Here is a 17,108-nt window from a genome sequence, read left to right as displayed (position 1 = left end):
ATCAAATATGAGATGAACGTACAAATTAAAAGCTGATCTGCGTCACAATGTAAGATAAAACCCAGACTTACGAAAAAGAAGCTGATGTTATATATTTGGTGGCAACTAACAAGATCATAATAAATCCACCAAGAAAGAGCGACCAAAGCTGGTGTAACAGAAAAAAAAAACGGTGTTGTCGTCCACTAAGACAATGTTAAATCACATATATATTTAGCTGTCTGGCAAAGATCGAGGAAAATTTTTGACGGGAAATTTTAATGCATACATCGTATAGCCTCGGCCCTGCACAATTGGACTGTGGTCTGTTCCGGTCTCTGGGGAACTTCACCAGTGCTGTTAATGTAGTTTCAATGGGGGGATGAAAAAATTACTCGTTATAGGTTCTCTAGTCTAGAAGTAATATTTGAAAATATAAAATACTAGCAAACATGTTGTTTAAAAATAGTCAATTCTATCGACAACCCAATAATTTTTTAGTCTGATTAGCTTCTTCCGTGGGGGTGATTCCGGTAGTTTCGTATAGGTACTCTATTAGCGTATTCTAGCTGGTTAGTATGATTAATTACATTAATCTTTAGATTTGAATATTTTAGTTATCTCTCATTTTAGCTCAATTAATCCGCTAATGCGTTGCATTTTTTCCGCTGCTTAAAGAAACGATGGAGCTCGATTTCTAGATCTCCAAGTGCAAAGTTGACCTCCGACCGTACTTATGCCCATTTCGAACATTACCTAGTATAATTTCACAGCCTTTTACAGCAGTTGTGGCCATTTTGTAGAACTTGGAAAAACAAAGAATTTTTCGCTAGAAATATTTAACACATTCTCCGAGATCGTCAAGTATATCGCCAAAAGCGTATCAACTTATGGGGGTAAGAAGCTTCTCAGAGGAAGGATTTATCCAGTCCAGGCACATACCTGGACATAAATTGACATTATGTATGCCTATCGAGGAACTAACCTTTGGAATTAATAATTGCACCTTTCTCGTTACTACATATTATCTACGACTATAAGCCGTACAGGCAAAAGAAGGCTATTTTTAAATATGATTCAATAAATTTGTAAAATGGAAAATTTTCCTCCAACCTTCAATGAGGTACACGTAAATAAACCAACCTTCAATTGAAAAAAAATTTTTATCGGCTCCATTCTACGTACAGCTCTTGCCTAAATGAAACTCTAGCGACCTAGAAAGATCAGCGCGGTTCGACTGCTCCAAGGAGTCGATTTGAGTCGGAAAAACAAACAAACAAACAAACGAACATTTTCACCCAACAAAAGGACCCGCAGACTTCGCCTTGCGTCTCCTTTGTTGTTGATTAATTCACCTAATCTGACTTCTCGATGTTATACTCAGCCAACCGTAAACAATATTTTAGTTTGTTGCAACTACCCTATCTCATCTAACTCGCTACGCTTTTGAAGTTCGCCGGAAGTTTAGGTCGTCGTTTGCTGGCTTTTGATAAGCCTTTACACCGTGATGACAAGACTTTTCCAGTGTCGACTGATCGACTATCCTTCCCGAACGATCATTAATACCATAAGCCATTGCCCGACCTCTGAAACATGTACTGTCTTAAGGGGGAGTCAACTATCTTATTGACATTCATCAAGGCTCAAGGATTTTTTTCTTTTCCTTTTTTTTTTTGTAATAAGTAGTTGCACATTTTTTTGAAATGAAGACGTGGATATTTATTACATTCAATTGATATGTTTTTTTGGTGTATTGATTCACATGTTTTTTGTATTATAATACGTAATAGCAGATAGTAAACAAAGATATATTAATTTTTCGTTTGGATCGATAATGTCTGTCGATTGGCCTCAAGGAAAACCTTCTTTTATAGGATAGTGTGTCAAGTTTTCACTTTTCAAGATGAACTTTCAACCCAATAACTAGAACTGTAGTGTATAAAAATAAATTGAGATTCGATTCAGCTCATCGAGAGCTTTCGATTCGTATCAAAAATACCCCCCTTCATATACCTCCGTGTAAAAGTTCGGCTACCATTCTGTCGGTGGGAACGTTCTGCAATAAAAGTAATATCAAAAAATAGTTCACTTTAGCCTTTAAAACTCTTTCATACACATAGAAGGGACTTCTACGAAAAAAAAACCAACCAAAGAAAAGGGCAAACATTGCAAAAAATGACCAATGTGTAATATTAAATTTTAAGGTTGACCCTGGGAAAAAGTACTCATTCAGTCGGCTTTATCTTAACGTTGGTCTATTGCACATGGTGGTCTAATGATATACGAAAAGTCCGCCTGATCCAACCACTTTAAGAGTTGATTTGGGTCGTAGGAGCGAATGAAGAAGTAGAGTTTTAGTATATAGATATAAATTGTGCTACATGGAAATAAAAATAAATTTCGAAGTATTTTAGGTACATGTTTTATATAGGTTACTATTAGCGTCATATAAGAGAACAACGCAAACACTCTATGAACTAATGCAAAGGCATAAATGCGCCTAAATAGCAGCCTACAATACGCCTATGCACGATATCTGTATTATTTCTTCTTCTTATTATTATTATTATTGCATTATTGCGACATGCTGGTCCAACATGAGGACCAGCAATGTCTGCCTATTGCAAAAATGGATAGTGCACCTCATTGTAGTTTCTTAGTAATTAGTAGAGTTTGCTTTTAGGAGGATACAGCATTAGTTCCCTCTCCATATAAGTAATTAAACCCAGGGAATGTTCGGTTCCTGCTTCCAACCTGCTAGGTAGAAAGAGGTTGTGACCAGATGAATGAATTGCTAAATCGGTGAGTAAGTGAGTACTTAACTAGATGTATTGTATGACATTGATATTGACGATCGTCTCCAGGTGGGTGCTCTCATGAACGTCGCTAATGCTATTTTTACGTTACGTCGATACCTCTAAACGTGAAGGTGAAGAGACCTCTGGCGAGGTCACCCGTGGCAAAGTCTCCAAAATGGGGCACAATGACTTTCGGGCGTAACAGCCTACCAAGAACAAACAAACTCAATCGATGGTTACCCGATTAGCTGCTAGATAATCTCATATATATACTCCGCTATAGATTATAAAATGATCAGATCTATAGTGACTTATATTTTGTTTGCTATATAATTAATTAATGCTATAATTTTGCCGTAAATTGCCGGAATGAGCAAGGCTGTAATTTTGTAAATACACATTTATACAGCAGTAAAACAACTGCACCTAATTAGTACGTAATTTGCACAGCTCCGATGTTACGATTGTGCCAAAAAACGCGATAGATTCCACTAAATTGGACTATCTATTGTTTTTTTTTGTTTCATTTTTCGCGTATATATATTCACTTGAACGGTTACACCGCTTCTCGTGTGACTCAAAGATCGAAAAGACACTATCTTAGTCCTCCTTCCTAATACAAACTATAACCCAATGAAATATTTATTTGTACATGTAGTGCACAGAAGGACTTTCGGCGAGTTATGTCACAAAAACATCGTGTGTTTATAACGTCCGTATATACACTCACATCAGATATAATATTGTATTAAATAAAAGATCATAAGATAATCATTAGCCAAATATACCAAAACTTAGCTACGAACTAATCCTACGAGCTTCCAGATATGAGTCCGGCAACCACTGTCCACAGATAAACTGGCGGGCATTACTGTTGAGCGTATTTTTTATCGCGAAGAATACGTTCATACGAATCAGTCATCAAGAAAACGGATCGCAAGACACTTCGCTACTGTTTTAAAAAATCACTAACATATATACTATTTTTTTAATCGTGAGCTTAGGTTTAAGCTAGAGCAACGAGAAACGTAGCAGATTCCGCCTATTGTGAATCGATAAAGGAATGGGACGTCTTAAGTAAGTAAGGTTCTGCTTTCCCTCATCCCCTAGCTTGGGTTTTATCTCGAGAATCGAAGATTCGCTATGGAAAAGAGCACAGTTCCTTTAGACGCAAGAGAAGTAATAGTGGCAATGGCTACTTCGATCGCAGAACTGCTTTAAAAGCACAACCATTGGATAGTATTCGACTACGACGAGGCCCGATAAAAGGTAAAGTACCAGCTATACACAAACAGTCGGCGAGGGAGGCAAGGGACACTCGAATCCTGTAGTCGCTTACAAAGCTTAGATAGAATGATCAGTATGTTTAAGATAAACGTTGTTGGAAACTAAAGCGGCCTAAAAAATTACTGTCCTATTCGCATAGCGCTCTCGGTCCTATAAATCCGATATGTGAACGGAGAGTTCGAGAATGGAGACCTTGAAACCTTATGTTAAATATGAAAACCAACACACATTTTGAGTGCTTGTCATTTAAACACGCTAGGTTATATACTTACTAGAAGTATAACGCTCAAATGTATTGAGTAGCTTAGCTAAGATGTATTTAGACCCGCAGAATTCTATCGGATACCGATTTGGGCTGCCGTACCTAAAGGAAGGGTAAGAAGCTAGGCACTAAAGGCAACCATGCATAGGAGCGGCAGGAACAAGTGTGTCTAAGTATTTGTTTGAAAATTTCCAATAGAAATTATGTTGTAGATGCTTCGTGTTAATGACTGGCATGAGCATCTATTATTCTACGTGACCACATAATCTTAGTAGTATTTGCAATTTAATAAAGGTTCTCGAAGTAGACAGCTAATCAACGGCTGTACTAAAGCCTTCAGACCTGATTTTTTACGCCATGCTCTAGATATTCATATAGCAATTTCAAAAGCATTATATTTTCCATGTCCCACCTTGAAAATCAAGACATACGTAGAAAAAAAAGCGAAACTTTACATCATATTGTAATTTTCTTGTAGATCTACGCTGTCGGGTTTTATTGTCTCAGATGTTAGAAAACACATTTCTAGCAACCAGAATCAGTGTTCAATGTCATTGGCGCGGCTGGCTGATCTGATGGCACCGAGTCGAAATCATCAGCCCCAGGCCTGCGACACTTCAGTGGTAATCAGATGTCTCTTATAGCCGCTATGGCTTCTATTGAACCAACGCAGCCAGAACCTTTTATAATGAGATCCTGTCAAACCTACAATTGAATTTTTGCATTTGTTATGATTTAACGAGTCAACGAGACGCTCAAGCAACCGCGTAAGGAGAATAATGGCGATCTCACTCACTGACTCTGAGCTATACACGGAGACCGAATCCTTTATTTTGTGTTTCGAAGAGAATATATATTATATCTATAATATTCTCTCATTAGTCGTTTACCATAATAAGAAAGAAAAACAGAGGCCAACTATCTCCACAAATAATAATACACATTCGTGGGAATATTCTTACATATTACCACTATATGGTATCGAACATCGTTACCCGCAGTTTTAGCCTAGAGTGTCAGGGCTGCAACATATCATAGCCCTAGTTTAAGATTTCAAATGTTTCCGCTGGATCTTATCATTATCGAAGCAGCTACAATCAAAACCGCCTGTGCGTAACTTTAAGTTAAGTTACCTTAGCTAGAGGCTGTGAAGTGAATACGTGCGAACGAATCATATTAATAGTGCCAACATTACAATTCGGCTTGTGCTTGTATTCAGTGTTTTGAAGGATCTGAGTGCGTGCCTGATCATCATATATTGTAATGATTTTCATAAGCCTTAATTTTATAAAATTTGTATAAGGATGACTTTACTTGGCTGTTGGGACTCGTAGGTCGCTAATTTATGTTTCTCATATAAAAGTGCTAAAACAGCGGCGGCGGCGGCGGCGGCGGCGGCGGCGGCAGCAGCAGCAGCAGCAGCAAGACGTAATTGGACCACGTCGGACGAACAGCTGCCACGAATCTGGTTTTCCTTGCGAATCTATGATGCCAGTTTGAACTCGCATACACTTCCAGCCTGGATAACTGTTCATAAGGACATGCGAATATACGAGTCTAGAAGGAACTTCCTGCCTTTAGCGTCTAGATGGAAAATGTTATTGATACAAACCTGAAAAGTTCGTTGTTGCTGGTGCTACGTTTACCGGTGCCTAGTTGATACGTGTCACAACCAAGAGTACTCTGAACGTTCTTAAATACTCGGAATATATGTGCAAAGACTTCAATCGGTCTTTAGAGCAGAGACTATCTAACTTACGTTATTATTCTAAATAACTTTTAAATAATTCTCGTACATAGCACAAACGACAGAGCGATAGTTAACTTGGCACAGTTTTTAATAACGAAAATCACCCGTACTGTTTAGGGCTTCGACGTGAACTTTAAGATAAGGCGATGACTACCGTAGATCACCTACGCGATTGTAAGTGTGATATTCCAAAAAAAGACAAACACCCCTCGACAAGTTTGTCCTCACTTATAATAAATATCTCTTTGAGTCAACAAAATACATATGACAAGTGAATAGGAATTGTATATATAAATACAATATAAATAGAAATAAAAACAAGCTGTTCTAATAAGTGCATTTTATAATACAGCATTTTGAGCAATAGCCTGAAAAGCAGAATACTTTTTCCATATTTCGCATAGCTACACACTGCGGCCTTCTATGGATTTGTTATTGATAATACTGTTATTATTATTATTACGGTGGTTTTTCTTGTACAATAAGCTAAAGAAACAGCCTTCGGGAGTAGCTGTGGAACGTTTCTTCAGTTTAAGTTTTTCTGCTACTCGAGGAGTGTTTTGCCAAATGAAAAATTCAAAAGCGTTTTATGTTTACCAACCTACAACTTATCACGCTCCTGTTATAGAAGCCAGCGTAATTAAATAATGATTAGTCTTCTTTAACTGTATGAAATCAAATTGCACAGACGTTCGTATGTGAAACTCCTATTTAGTTTTAAGTGCCACACGTTTGAGTAATGGACTATTCTGATCATACTGATAGAGATGCTACAAAGGTGGAGAAATTTTTGGGCCAATATAGAACTCATGCAATATATCATGTACTTACATATTATGAAAAGGGACTTCCTACTATTTAAAAAAAAATATCACTAGATTTAGGCTTATCCTGGCCTTTGTTGATGCTACTTGTTCACTATTAGCTGATGTAGGAACCGATAAGTTTTTTGATTGTATTATCTAGGCCTTAAAAAGAGCAGTCGTTTCTATCGAGTCCACTGATCTGAAGACCTAAAATGATAGCCGCTTCGTATTATTTTTCTCAAGAGTGTTTGAGTTCATGAGAAGCTTTTACCTAATCGTGCCTAGCAGGAGCCTTAAAATGTAAGAGGTTATCTGTTCTCAAGCGGTCCGTAGAAATCCGGCTTTTTAGTTGACAGACCGCTGCTCCCCACTTGGATGACATTATATTAAGTTGTGCGGTTATTTTTTCCTCTTGACTGATGCTTCAAATTGTTTTGAGAATATAGATTTTAAGAATCTAGGTAGTACTAATTAGCTGCTTCATCTATATCGATAACCGCTTTAGACTAAACTATCGTGGATTTTTCGCTCGAGATCCAAAAAGCAATCAGCTAGAGGTTTTGACATATATATGTATATACAGTAGTTTGATACGTTGTTTTTTTTTGTTTTAGTGCCTTTATAACTACGATAGTTGCTCAGTGATCCGGTCTTTGTCCTGCTATAATTCTCGAGTTGCCAATGAGACCTATTTAGTAGAAAATTTTATTAGGATTCCAATTTCAGGCCACCTGACTTGACAAATGACCTTGTTCAAAGTTTCCAAACGACATTGCATTCAAATACTGATTAGCCTTTGTATTACTGACAAGTATATAGTAATATCTCCTAGAATTAGTCGATTTAAGCAATTTTGTAAAAGATAATAGATTCAGTCGTTGTTAAAATGAAATTATAATAAATGGAGCTACCCCGCCGGATGATCTATATATTTCGAAGGAGCTCTGCGCAAACAGCTCGATTACATAAAGAGATATGTAAAAGGACGGGAACAAAAATCCAACACCATTTTTTCGTACACGGCAATACAGTAGAACAGTTTATTACTATGATAAGGATGGCATCCAACATGGCAGCAAATGTAACTATACTCGTAAGTGCATGGTGCTACCTGGACCCATCGTAGCGCTACTTACTGATCCCACTAACCCGTTTTCAAGCGGATGTTCTACATCACAGAGAAGCTGTTTGGCCATCAGTACGATTTTGGTCACGAGTTATTGTGGTGCTTTCGAAAGGCGTCCGTCTATGGGCCGAACGCACAAGTGGCATTACATCCCGTTTGTTTGTTTCTTTAGGAAGCTACTATACGTGGCTTAATACTGCAAAACGTTGCACTGAATTTGTTTGAAATTAAAAAGGTTATACAGACTACTTCTCATAAATTTCTTTATTTACTTAAACTTCTTTAAAAACTTTAACCTAACGAATGCCTTATGTCTTTTTCTCTTTTATAAGAGATTGAGAAAGCTCCGCCAAAAGATTCATTTTTTCCTCTTGATTCTGACATAAGTTGCCAGCAATAGTCAAAATACTAATATTAATTCGTATTAGATTAGCTTTATTCCAATGCAACTATCTCTTAATAAAAAAAAAAAAAAATTAAAATTTATTCCGTTTATGGTCCGAGCAAATGGTCTTGTCATGTTGTCAACATTTATAATATAAACATATTTTGTGGTAGCCGTGCGGTATCATAAGAGACCATTTAGTAAACACACGAAAACTAATACAATAATTCACATCTATTTGGTTTATGTCCTGCTAATTAACGATCCCGCTGCAGGCAGCATTCACCTGACGAGACCCACTTTACAAGCGGATAGATAGAACCCGGGCATCTATTTGCAACAATTACCCTTTTGCGCGCAGAAATTTTTCCTCTTAGAGCTGGACAACAATTTGACTTTATAGTTAGTTACCTTCTTAATCTAAGGGATGGTCAGAATACTGCGGTGCTACGACCACGGATGATTCGTTTATCATCCGACGTCCTAAGCTTTAAACCTAACTATCTTTTCGCGATACAATTATGTTTTAATATCTTTATGTTAACCACACAAATCGAAATTCTCTACCTAAATAAACAACTTAAGCTATTTAGCTAATAAAATTAAACTAGAAGCTTTTTTTTTTTTTTTTTGATCGAAGTGAAGGAGGCGCTGAGTCATAGCAGATGCACCGTAAGCGGGGCAGTTTTAGCTATTGAAGCTGAAAGAAGTTTGATTGGCGATAGCAATTTACTCAAGGCTTCAGTTTACCAATAGTAGCTCATTTATGATTTTGATGACAAGTGAGGATCAGCAGGGTGATTCGACGAAGTATAATTATTTAACAGGCTATTGATATAAAATTCGTTTAAAATAGCTACATCCTATTATTTTGATAACATTTAACAGTAGCTAATAATTAAAAACCCCTAACTGTGTATGCTTCTATAATAGTACATCTACTGTTAATAACGTCTAGTAGGACTTGTGGAATATCGTTAGATTGTCAAGAATCATCTCTGCGTTTACTAACGAAGCCTTTTCTAAACCGCCTTCAAAAATGGGTCGGACCCTTTTGATGCCGGTCAGCTTCAGCAGCGGAAAAAAGCAGATCTTCACAATGCGTACGCAAATATTCATTTGCATATTAGCGCGTAACGTCCTCGAAGGGAGAATGCTTTTCATCTTTATCTTCAACAGTTCTCACCTGTCGTCAAATAAATGGACTCTGTGGCCGCCTAGTAGTTATCCGTTAGGGGACAGCGACTCCCCATTTTCACGTAAAACCCGTTCGTAACGTAAAAAAAATTCGCGCTGCCGCTGTTTTCCTGCTGGAAAAACGTTATCAAAGCAATAGCAATTTAATAAAATTTAATAGTTTTAATAAAGCAATTTTAAGCAAAGCTTATCACAGCTAGCTGCACTCTTTTCTATGGTACACAGGCTAAGCATTGGAGAGGACAAGTAGGTAGAAGAATGACAAACTCGGATACATCAAACAAACCTTAGCTGGGAATAAACGTGTTCACGTTGAATTAGTGAAAATCAAAAGTCACCTAATGGTTATTGCTTCTGCTCCAGTAAGTGTGAAACTCGTCTGTTCCAGAAAAACGCAACTTCATTGCCAGTATCAGTTTAGAAACTATGATCCTCAACTTATCAACCTGTTAGTAAGGGTCTTTAGCGAATATGTTTTTTGCCTCCAGTGTTACGTATAGACAAATCGACTATTATTGTTATCTATGTAAGTAACAGTGGTAAAATGGAGTGTGTATAGAAAATGTATCAGGAAGTTTGTCCATTTTTACCACTTTCCTCTTCTTTTTTCCTCTTCTAGACCTTCTTCTACACATATAAGTACGGATATAATAATTGTTGTTTTACCTGGCAGAAGCATGGAGGGAACTTATGAGTGTCATCATTTTTTGTAGACGTAATGTGGGAACAAACGAATAATTATACTAGTAATAAGCATGTTCATATCTATTGTTTTGTAAGATTTATATTATTACTAAAAGATTTACTATTAATGTTTTGATACTTTTTTAACTAGTTTATATCGGCGTCTGCAACATTTGCTATGAATTATTGTTTGACAATGATGTAGTAACTGTAATAGTGGGCATAGCGCCAATGAACTTTGTGGTTTCGAAGTAAATTTTAATGCGAGTTATGGGATGCCCGCATCGATTTGCTTGAAATAGCTACGTTCCTTAAAGATAAACTGGAATAGTTCCTCTTATAAACACTTTCCCGCTTGCCCTTGTAGCGCTACGAGGATCGACTTCGTATTATATTCTCGTATTATCCTGAATTATGCCGCGCAATATCGCGAATTTATGAGTGAGGTATTACCGAGTATTCATTCGTGAGAAGTATGAATTGAAAGAATCTTCCCTTTGGCAACGAGGTGTGTGCATGAAATCATATGGTAAACGCTATGGCTGACATAGTTCCACCTATGAATTTCTGTTAATCACGCCTAGCGAAGTGATCTGCTGTTCATCAAGTAAAAACCATAGTTTTTTCTTATTTTCCAAGATGGCACCCAAGTTTCGGATCTTTCTGCGAAATACTGTGCTTTTGCGATGTTCGCTTACCATTGCTGGTAAAACCGTACTCTGGAGACATTTAGATTTAGCTGCGTTACTCAGCGATCATTTACTACGCAACCCTACTTTTTCAGCCCGTACCGTTTTACGCCAGCTGGCTGTCAAAGTGTCCACTACTACGGTTCCACTCCATCTTAACGAATGAAAACTCGTAATTCTCGACTGATAAAAATCATCGATTGACAACAGCAGAGCATCAGTGTTCGTGGGATTTACAATTGGCCGTGCCGATGGCCTTTACAAAAGTATTAATCGACAGTCTACAATGCAAATGTCCACGTAATGAAATAGGCTGATATCAGGCAATCTTGGATCGAACAGGAGTTGTCAATATTGTATTTTATAACAGCTGTTAAATGGGTACAACGTATGTAGCTCAGTGCTCAATCGAGAAAATACGTTCATTATAGTTTAATAGTTTCCTAGCAAAATCTCTTGACACGCAACCTATCGGACGCCGTATTTACGGTAGATTCGTAGAATTAAGATAAACCTAGGTAGCGTAGAGAACCTGCTACGGTGGACATTCATTGATATGTGATGTCCTTCTGTTGGTGCGGCGATGGCATATCTACTTTCTAATCACACACGTGGGATGGCCCCGTGTTTGATACTCAACGTATATCGCGGTGGCAGAAACGATGTGTCTTTTAATGAACTAATAATTTTACCCATAATATATTGAGCTTTCATAGAAATGGTCCGATTTAATAAACATATTTAGTTTTTTTTTTTCTAAGAATCAGCTGTCTAAAGCAACAACAGTATTAGACTCGACTAGAGTTCTAGACACTTTGTTAGCTTATGTTTGGTAATATGCTTATGCTAAAATTCTTTCTATACTCCCTCACTGGATATACAATCATTATGTAATGTACCTAAATCGTATAATAATTTTTGTTCGTAACCCAAAAACCAAAATCCTTTCTAAGCGCATCCATTGGAGGAATGCAGGCTATTGGAGTGCACGAGGGTGGTTACCTGGCATCGTGGTAACTTTACAATTTCACACGAATTTTCCTTGATGCCAGACGGTATCAGCATTGTTTAACATACGGTGTGACCCAACTGTGCAGTCCTACCATGTTTGATTAAGGCTATTCTCAGATCCTTTGGCCTAAGATGCTCCTAACTATCTTAAGCTCTATGCTCATTCAGCGAAATGCTCGTGTTAGTACAACCAAGAAAAATTGTTAACTGTCGCCTACATATGCTACATGCGAATCGAAACTATGTTATGCAGAGGAAACTGCAATAAAATACTAATGGAATTGGGTCTATGTTAAACAACAAGTACCGAATTTTTGCTTAGATCATGGGGGGGGGGGGGGGCATCCATTAGGTAACTGAGGAACAAACGAGCGACAACTTTCTTAACGAGATTGCTTTCCGCGATCATCCCCGCCTTCGAACTGATGGCTTCATAAACAATCGAATCTTTTTTTGTATTCGGAACGCCGAAGACCCATCTGTATTTTGGTGGAAAGAAACTGCATTTAAAAGGTGTCGTTTCTTTAATGTGGATCTTAGGCATCTAATAGAAGTGTCTTTCCCGACGATCATGGCCGTTCAATACAGCCGTTATTCACAGCGACCGTTCATAACCTAAAGTTCGTCCACTAGCTATTTTCAAAATATTCCCTTCCTTAGGTCCTTTTAAAGGTTGCATAAATGCGTCGTATTGAACCTGTTACAGTGCTCATACATACCTAGCTCTTTATTCTTAATTTCGACTATATTTACCAAAGGTGTTCCTAATGGATTCTCTTGTTAAGGAACTAAAGCGTAATACACTTGTATATATGGCAAGCGAAAGTTCTTCGCTTCATTCTAAATCTTATCAGTAGATAGGTCACAGTTGAAGCCTGTATCTCTGCTTAAGAAGACTTGAGGCAGCGATATGTACTCTTTCAAAATTCAAAAAAGCAACTCGATTCATTATATCACCCCGCTGGCAAATTCTTAGATAATGAATCTAGACGCTTGTTGACGCCAGCGTGTTCCTTGTATGCGAACACAAATGCGTTTATTTTTTGTGCTTTCAACTATAGAGACTTGCATCCAAAGTTGCTAATTAAGTTGTAAGTAGAAAACTTAATTTCTAATTTATCTTACCCGCCGCTATGCCTATATATAGCATACCTTAGAGAAGACTGACCACAATATCATACGATGTAAAGTTTTTTAAATCATTGAGTTCACTAATATAGTGAAACATTGTAGTAACGTTCTTGTTGATCAAAATTTGCTTACACCGGCTGTTTCGACATTTCCGTTTATATGATGCGTAAACGGTCTAACCGTGCTGTTATTGACCTTAAGGTTACGGGGACGCGATTTGTATGCCCATCTGAGGTAAATAGATGCGGGGTTAAAATTCAATGACTGTCAATGTCAACTGTTAGCACCAAGAAAGCTCGGCTGTTGTCTTCTTTTTTCTATCAGAATTACACGAGCCCTCACATCGGCCCTTACATCGTGCACCCATCAGACAACTCACTTTCTGCTCTGATCACTAAATACTGAATAGATGGGCTATGACTGCATTACAAATTTATCTAGGATCAGTTTTGATTAATAAATTTTGTGAATATTTATGTTGTGTGCGGTGCGTTACATCATTCGTATTTGTTGTGCTGTTTTTTCGTACAATGTTTTATTGAACTTCTTATATAATGGTTGGTGCTTTTCTGCTGTGTAGATATGTTGCTGTACTATTCCCAATGTCGTTATAGAACCTATACCATTTGCAACGATCTATTTATTCTACTTCTTTCTACATGCGGTCTGAGTACACGTGTGTACGCCGGCGTGCAAGTTGACTACAAGCGAACCCACTATTATCATTATGAAGATGATATCATGCAGGCATCAATATCCTTCGGCTGCTATCACTACTGCTAATTGCGGCCGGTACTCTTCGCTCTTCCTAGATGAAGACACTTTGTTCAAACATTGATTGTGCATAGTATTGCATAGTCGTCGTTGCTATCTTTGTTGAGTTATGTATTATCATTGAGTTATTGTAGACGGTCGAATTCTATAGAAATGCACTAGAAGGGCACTGTCTCCGGAAGAACGCTACAGGAATCTCGTAGGACATTTTGATCAAAGTCAATGCATGGCCACAGTTGATTTATATGGGCAACTGTGTGAAAGAAGCGCATCAGGGGAATATTGCGATAGGACAATGTAGCGAGCTGATGGACGATTATAATCAGATGGGTTCATCAGCCGGGCCGGAAACGATCAGTTTGTACCGTTTTTATTTCTAGTGATACCCTAAGAACTACAGAAGTTTGCTAGCAATCGAATAGGTTCTTTTGCTAGGTAGTTGCTTCTACCTGGCGAAAAAACTACTTCGTTCGCTAAATGGCAATTGTGTATACGGTGTCAGAACGGTGTCAACAAACTCATCTGTGGACTGTTGCTTGACCCCGTATACATACATACATACAAATTCGCTAGCGTAGAACAACAACGGTTCATGAGCATTGCTTCCGTAGTCGTTGTCGTGTATTTGGCCATAACACAGAGTCAATGGGTAAGTACAATTACGCGTTACCGTTTCTTTTCGTTCCCTTCAGTATGTCCACTACCGTGTAAAACACTTAAGAGACATACCAATACTTTACCTAATATTTAGTCAATAATCTAGCTCAGGCAGTATCGTAATTGTTTCTATCTGATCGGACTCGTTTCTGATACTTCAATATGTTGTCCTGATGATTTTCGAAAGCAATTCTGGAAAAAATACTATATTACTGATAGTACAAATGTGATCAAATGTTTGTTACAGGAATACCAATTAAGGCTACCATTGTACTATAAGAACTCAGGTGATTTTCTTTAGTCCGTTACCAGGCGCGCTCCTTCGTTGCAAACATTTTTTTCGGGCCCTAATATCATCAACAAGCACAGCATAAATATATTGAGAACCATAGATGCGTTTAACCTGTTTCTCAATGCCCCATCGAGTATAGATCAATTTCACGCGTTTATTTACTAACAGTGCTATTGTCTGAAAGGCGTTCTGTGCTTAGAAAAAAAAACTCGAAATAAAACCGGCGCGATTAAAATACGTGACAAAATAATGTCGTGGTGCTGCAGCGCAACAACTGTATAGTAAATTGTATGGGATTACGAACAGGCTATGGCAAACTTCGCTTTGTCTCCGTCTAGAAAGCACTTCGCTATCACCTATAAAGCTTTCCCGCTCATGGTAGATATTGGTAGAAATATTACCAGATCCAGTTATAGATCGCACATTTCTCTTTGTCGCATGGAATAGGTATTAAGTAAACGTAGACCCTTAAACACTATGTCGGTTATCAGCACCAATGGTTTTCGCGTTGTCTTCTCCAGCTCTCTGGGATCATTAAAGGTCGAATAAGGAAAGACGACGGTGTCACGTTGAGCTCAATATGCGTTCAAGCCACCTTCTCCGTTCCGTCCACCACGTAACGATCTATAACGAAAAATCTGCTATTTTCGAATTAATAAGCAAACTTCGTGTTTATTAAGAGCAATAAGAACAGTACGTTTCAGGAAAATTCTGAGTCTTCTTTTCAGAGGAACACGAACATTTCCAGAGAAGTATTTGTCACACACATGTACGCTCGATTATCGTTGTTGTGTGTTCTTATAGTTTGATCTCATTTACTGCATTATCCTTCGCGTTCGAATTTTCTCTCAAGCTATATAGATCAAGCATTTCAAAACCCGAAAAAACAACAGTTGTTAATGCCTTCAATAAAAGGTAGCCCTGCATGTTTCGAAGTAGTATCAACAGGAAAAATATTTTGTATGAGGCCCAACAGATACGTTGGGATCACTAATTTTCGATTTTTGCCTTTATAAAAGCAACATTTAATGCCTTTGTAAAGTGGGCGCTATTGGGCTACTGCAATATACTGGCCAAAACGAGGGCCTTAAAAAAGAGACCCTTACAGATGCTACAATCGTAGACGAGAATTTACCGGTTACATTAACGCTGTGAATCATGTAGCGCACAGCAGACTGTAGTAATAGGCTTTCTCTTATGAAATATATAAAGGTCATGCGCGATTGGGTAATAAATTACGAAATTGTTTATCAAGCTATATATATTACTCTGATTAATACAAGCCGGTATGGTAGGAAAGATAGCTGAAGTAACTACTGTAGCTACTCCTAGGTTACAAGCCGTTTAAACTAATTATATTTGATATCTCACGTTTAATATAATTCGTAGTAACAGCCAGTGATATTACTTTTACGTGCATTGTATTTGTGGGTGCATTCATTAGCAAAGTGACATGCATGCACGTACACATCAATGATGGCGCGTGCTGATCCCTCCTCGAAATATTATTAAAGACAAACCGTACAGCTTCTCACTTTATCATCATTTTTTTCTTTTTCTTCTTCTCGTTTTATTATTATTATTATTATACCTTATTATCATATTTTCCCTTAATACTGCTTGCCAGCTTAGTCGTCAAGCCACAAAATAATTGTCATTAAAAGTACATTAATAAATATGAAGCCACGCGGAGTAATGCCTCTAGGGCAATTGCATTACTGTCGGTACAAAGCTCTGTTGACCTATTTTCCTAAACGTAAGCAGCACTGGTCCACGTAGAAAAGCATTATTTTAGCTTCCAAGATGTTCTTTGCATTGCCTCTTCTACACAGATTCTACCAACTCCCTTAAAACTTCACTCGGTAAAGCCACGCATGTCGCGTATCTTTTTGTAGCTCTTATCCTAAAAGCTTTCGTACTGCAGTGGTGCACTTAGGTTTCGGATACATACATATACACAGGTTCTAGCTTTTTATTTCGCAGTTAGAAATAACTTTTTCTATCTCTAATCATCTTCTAGCACTTCATTACACAAAATGTTAGTCAAAAATCAGTAGTACTCTCTCAGTACTTGCAAGCTGCTTGTGCTCCGCTGTAATCAAATCCGTAAGATATGAAAGTGGCACATTTTCTATAGCTTGTTCCTTTCTATAGAATTTATTGGCGGCTTTAGTGAGTTATATCGGTAGCAGACCCGGAGCAGATTTTTTTTTAGCATGATAAATAAACGCAACATTTCCTGGGGCGTAATGTGTGTCCGGTATCTGGAAGTACCAAGCA

At 37.8% G+C, this 17,108-nt stretch overlaps 1 protein-coding gene and 1 long non-coding RNA gene across 13 annotated transcripts in view; one reads left to right on the top strand and one right to left on the bottom strand.

Moving 5' to 3' along the window:
- Positions 1 to 17,108, bottom strand: part of LOC111243793 (uncharacterized) — a 162,216-nt gene that overhangs the window by 80,867 nt on the left and 64,241 nt on the right. The window lies entirely within an intron of this gene.
- LOC147757676 (uncharacterized) lies at positions 3,716 to 9,932 on the top strand. Of its 6 annotated transcripts, none has more exons than XR_015321572.1 (3): positions 3,716 to 4,046; positions 4,805 to 4,949; positions 5,690 to 9,913. It is a non-coding gene; the product is annotated as an uncharacterized LOC147757676 (long non-coding RNA). The 6 variants fall into 6 exon arrangements; XR_015321567.1 differs by lacking the exon at positions 3,716 to 4,046 and adding an exon at positions 4,053 to 4,439 and having other exon boundaries at positions 5,690 to 9,914; XR_015321568.1 differs by lacking the exon at positions 4,805 to 4,949 and having other exon boundaries at positions 5,690 to 9,932.

The sequence above is a fragment of the Varroa destructor genome, unplaced genomic scaffold (assembly GCF_002443255.2).
Source record: "Varroa destructor unplaced genomic scaffold, Vdes_3.0 BEIS01000002.1, whole genome shotgun sequence".
Lineage (NCBI taxonomy): Eukaryota > Metazoa > Arthropoda > Arachnida > Mesostigmata > Varroidae > Varroa > Varroa destructor.
Note: the sequence above shows the minus strand (reverse complement) of the source record. Positions and strands in the feature narration are given on the sequence as shown.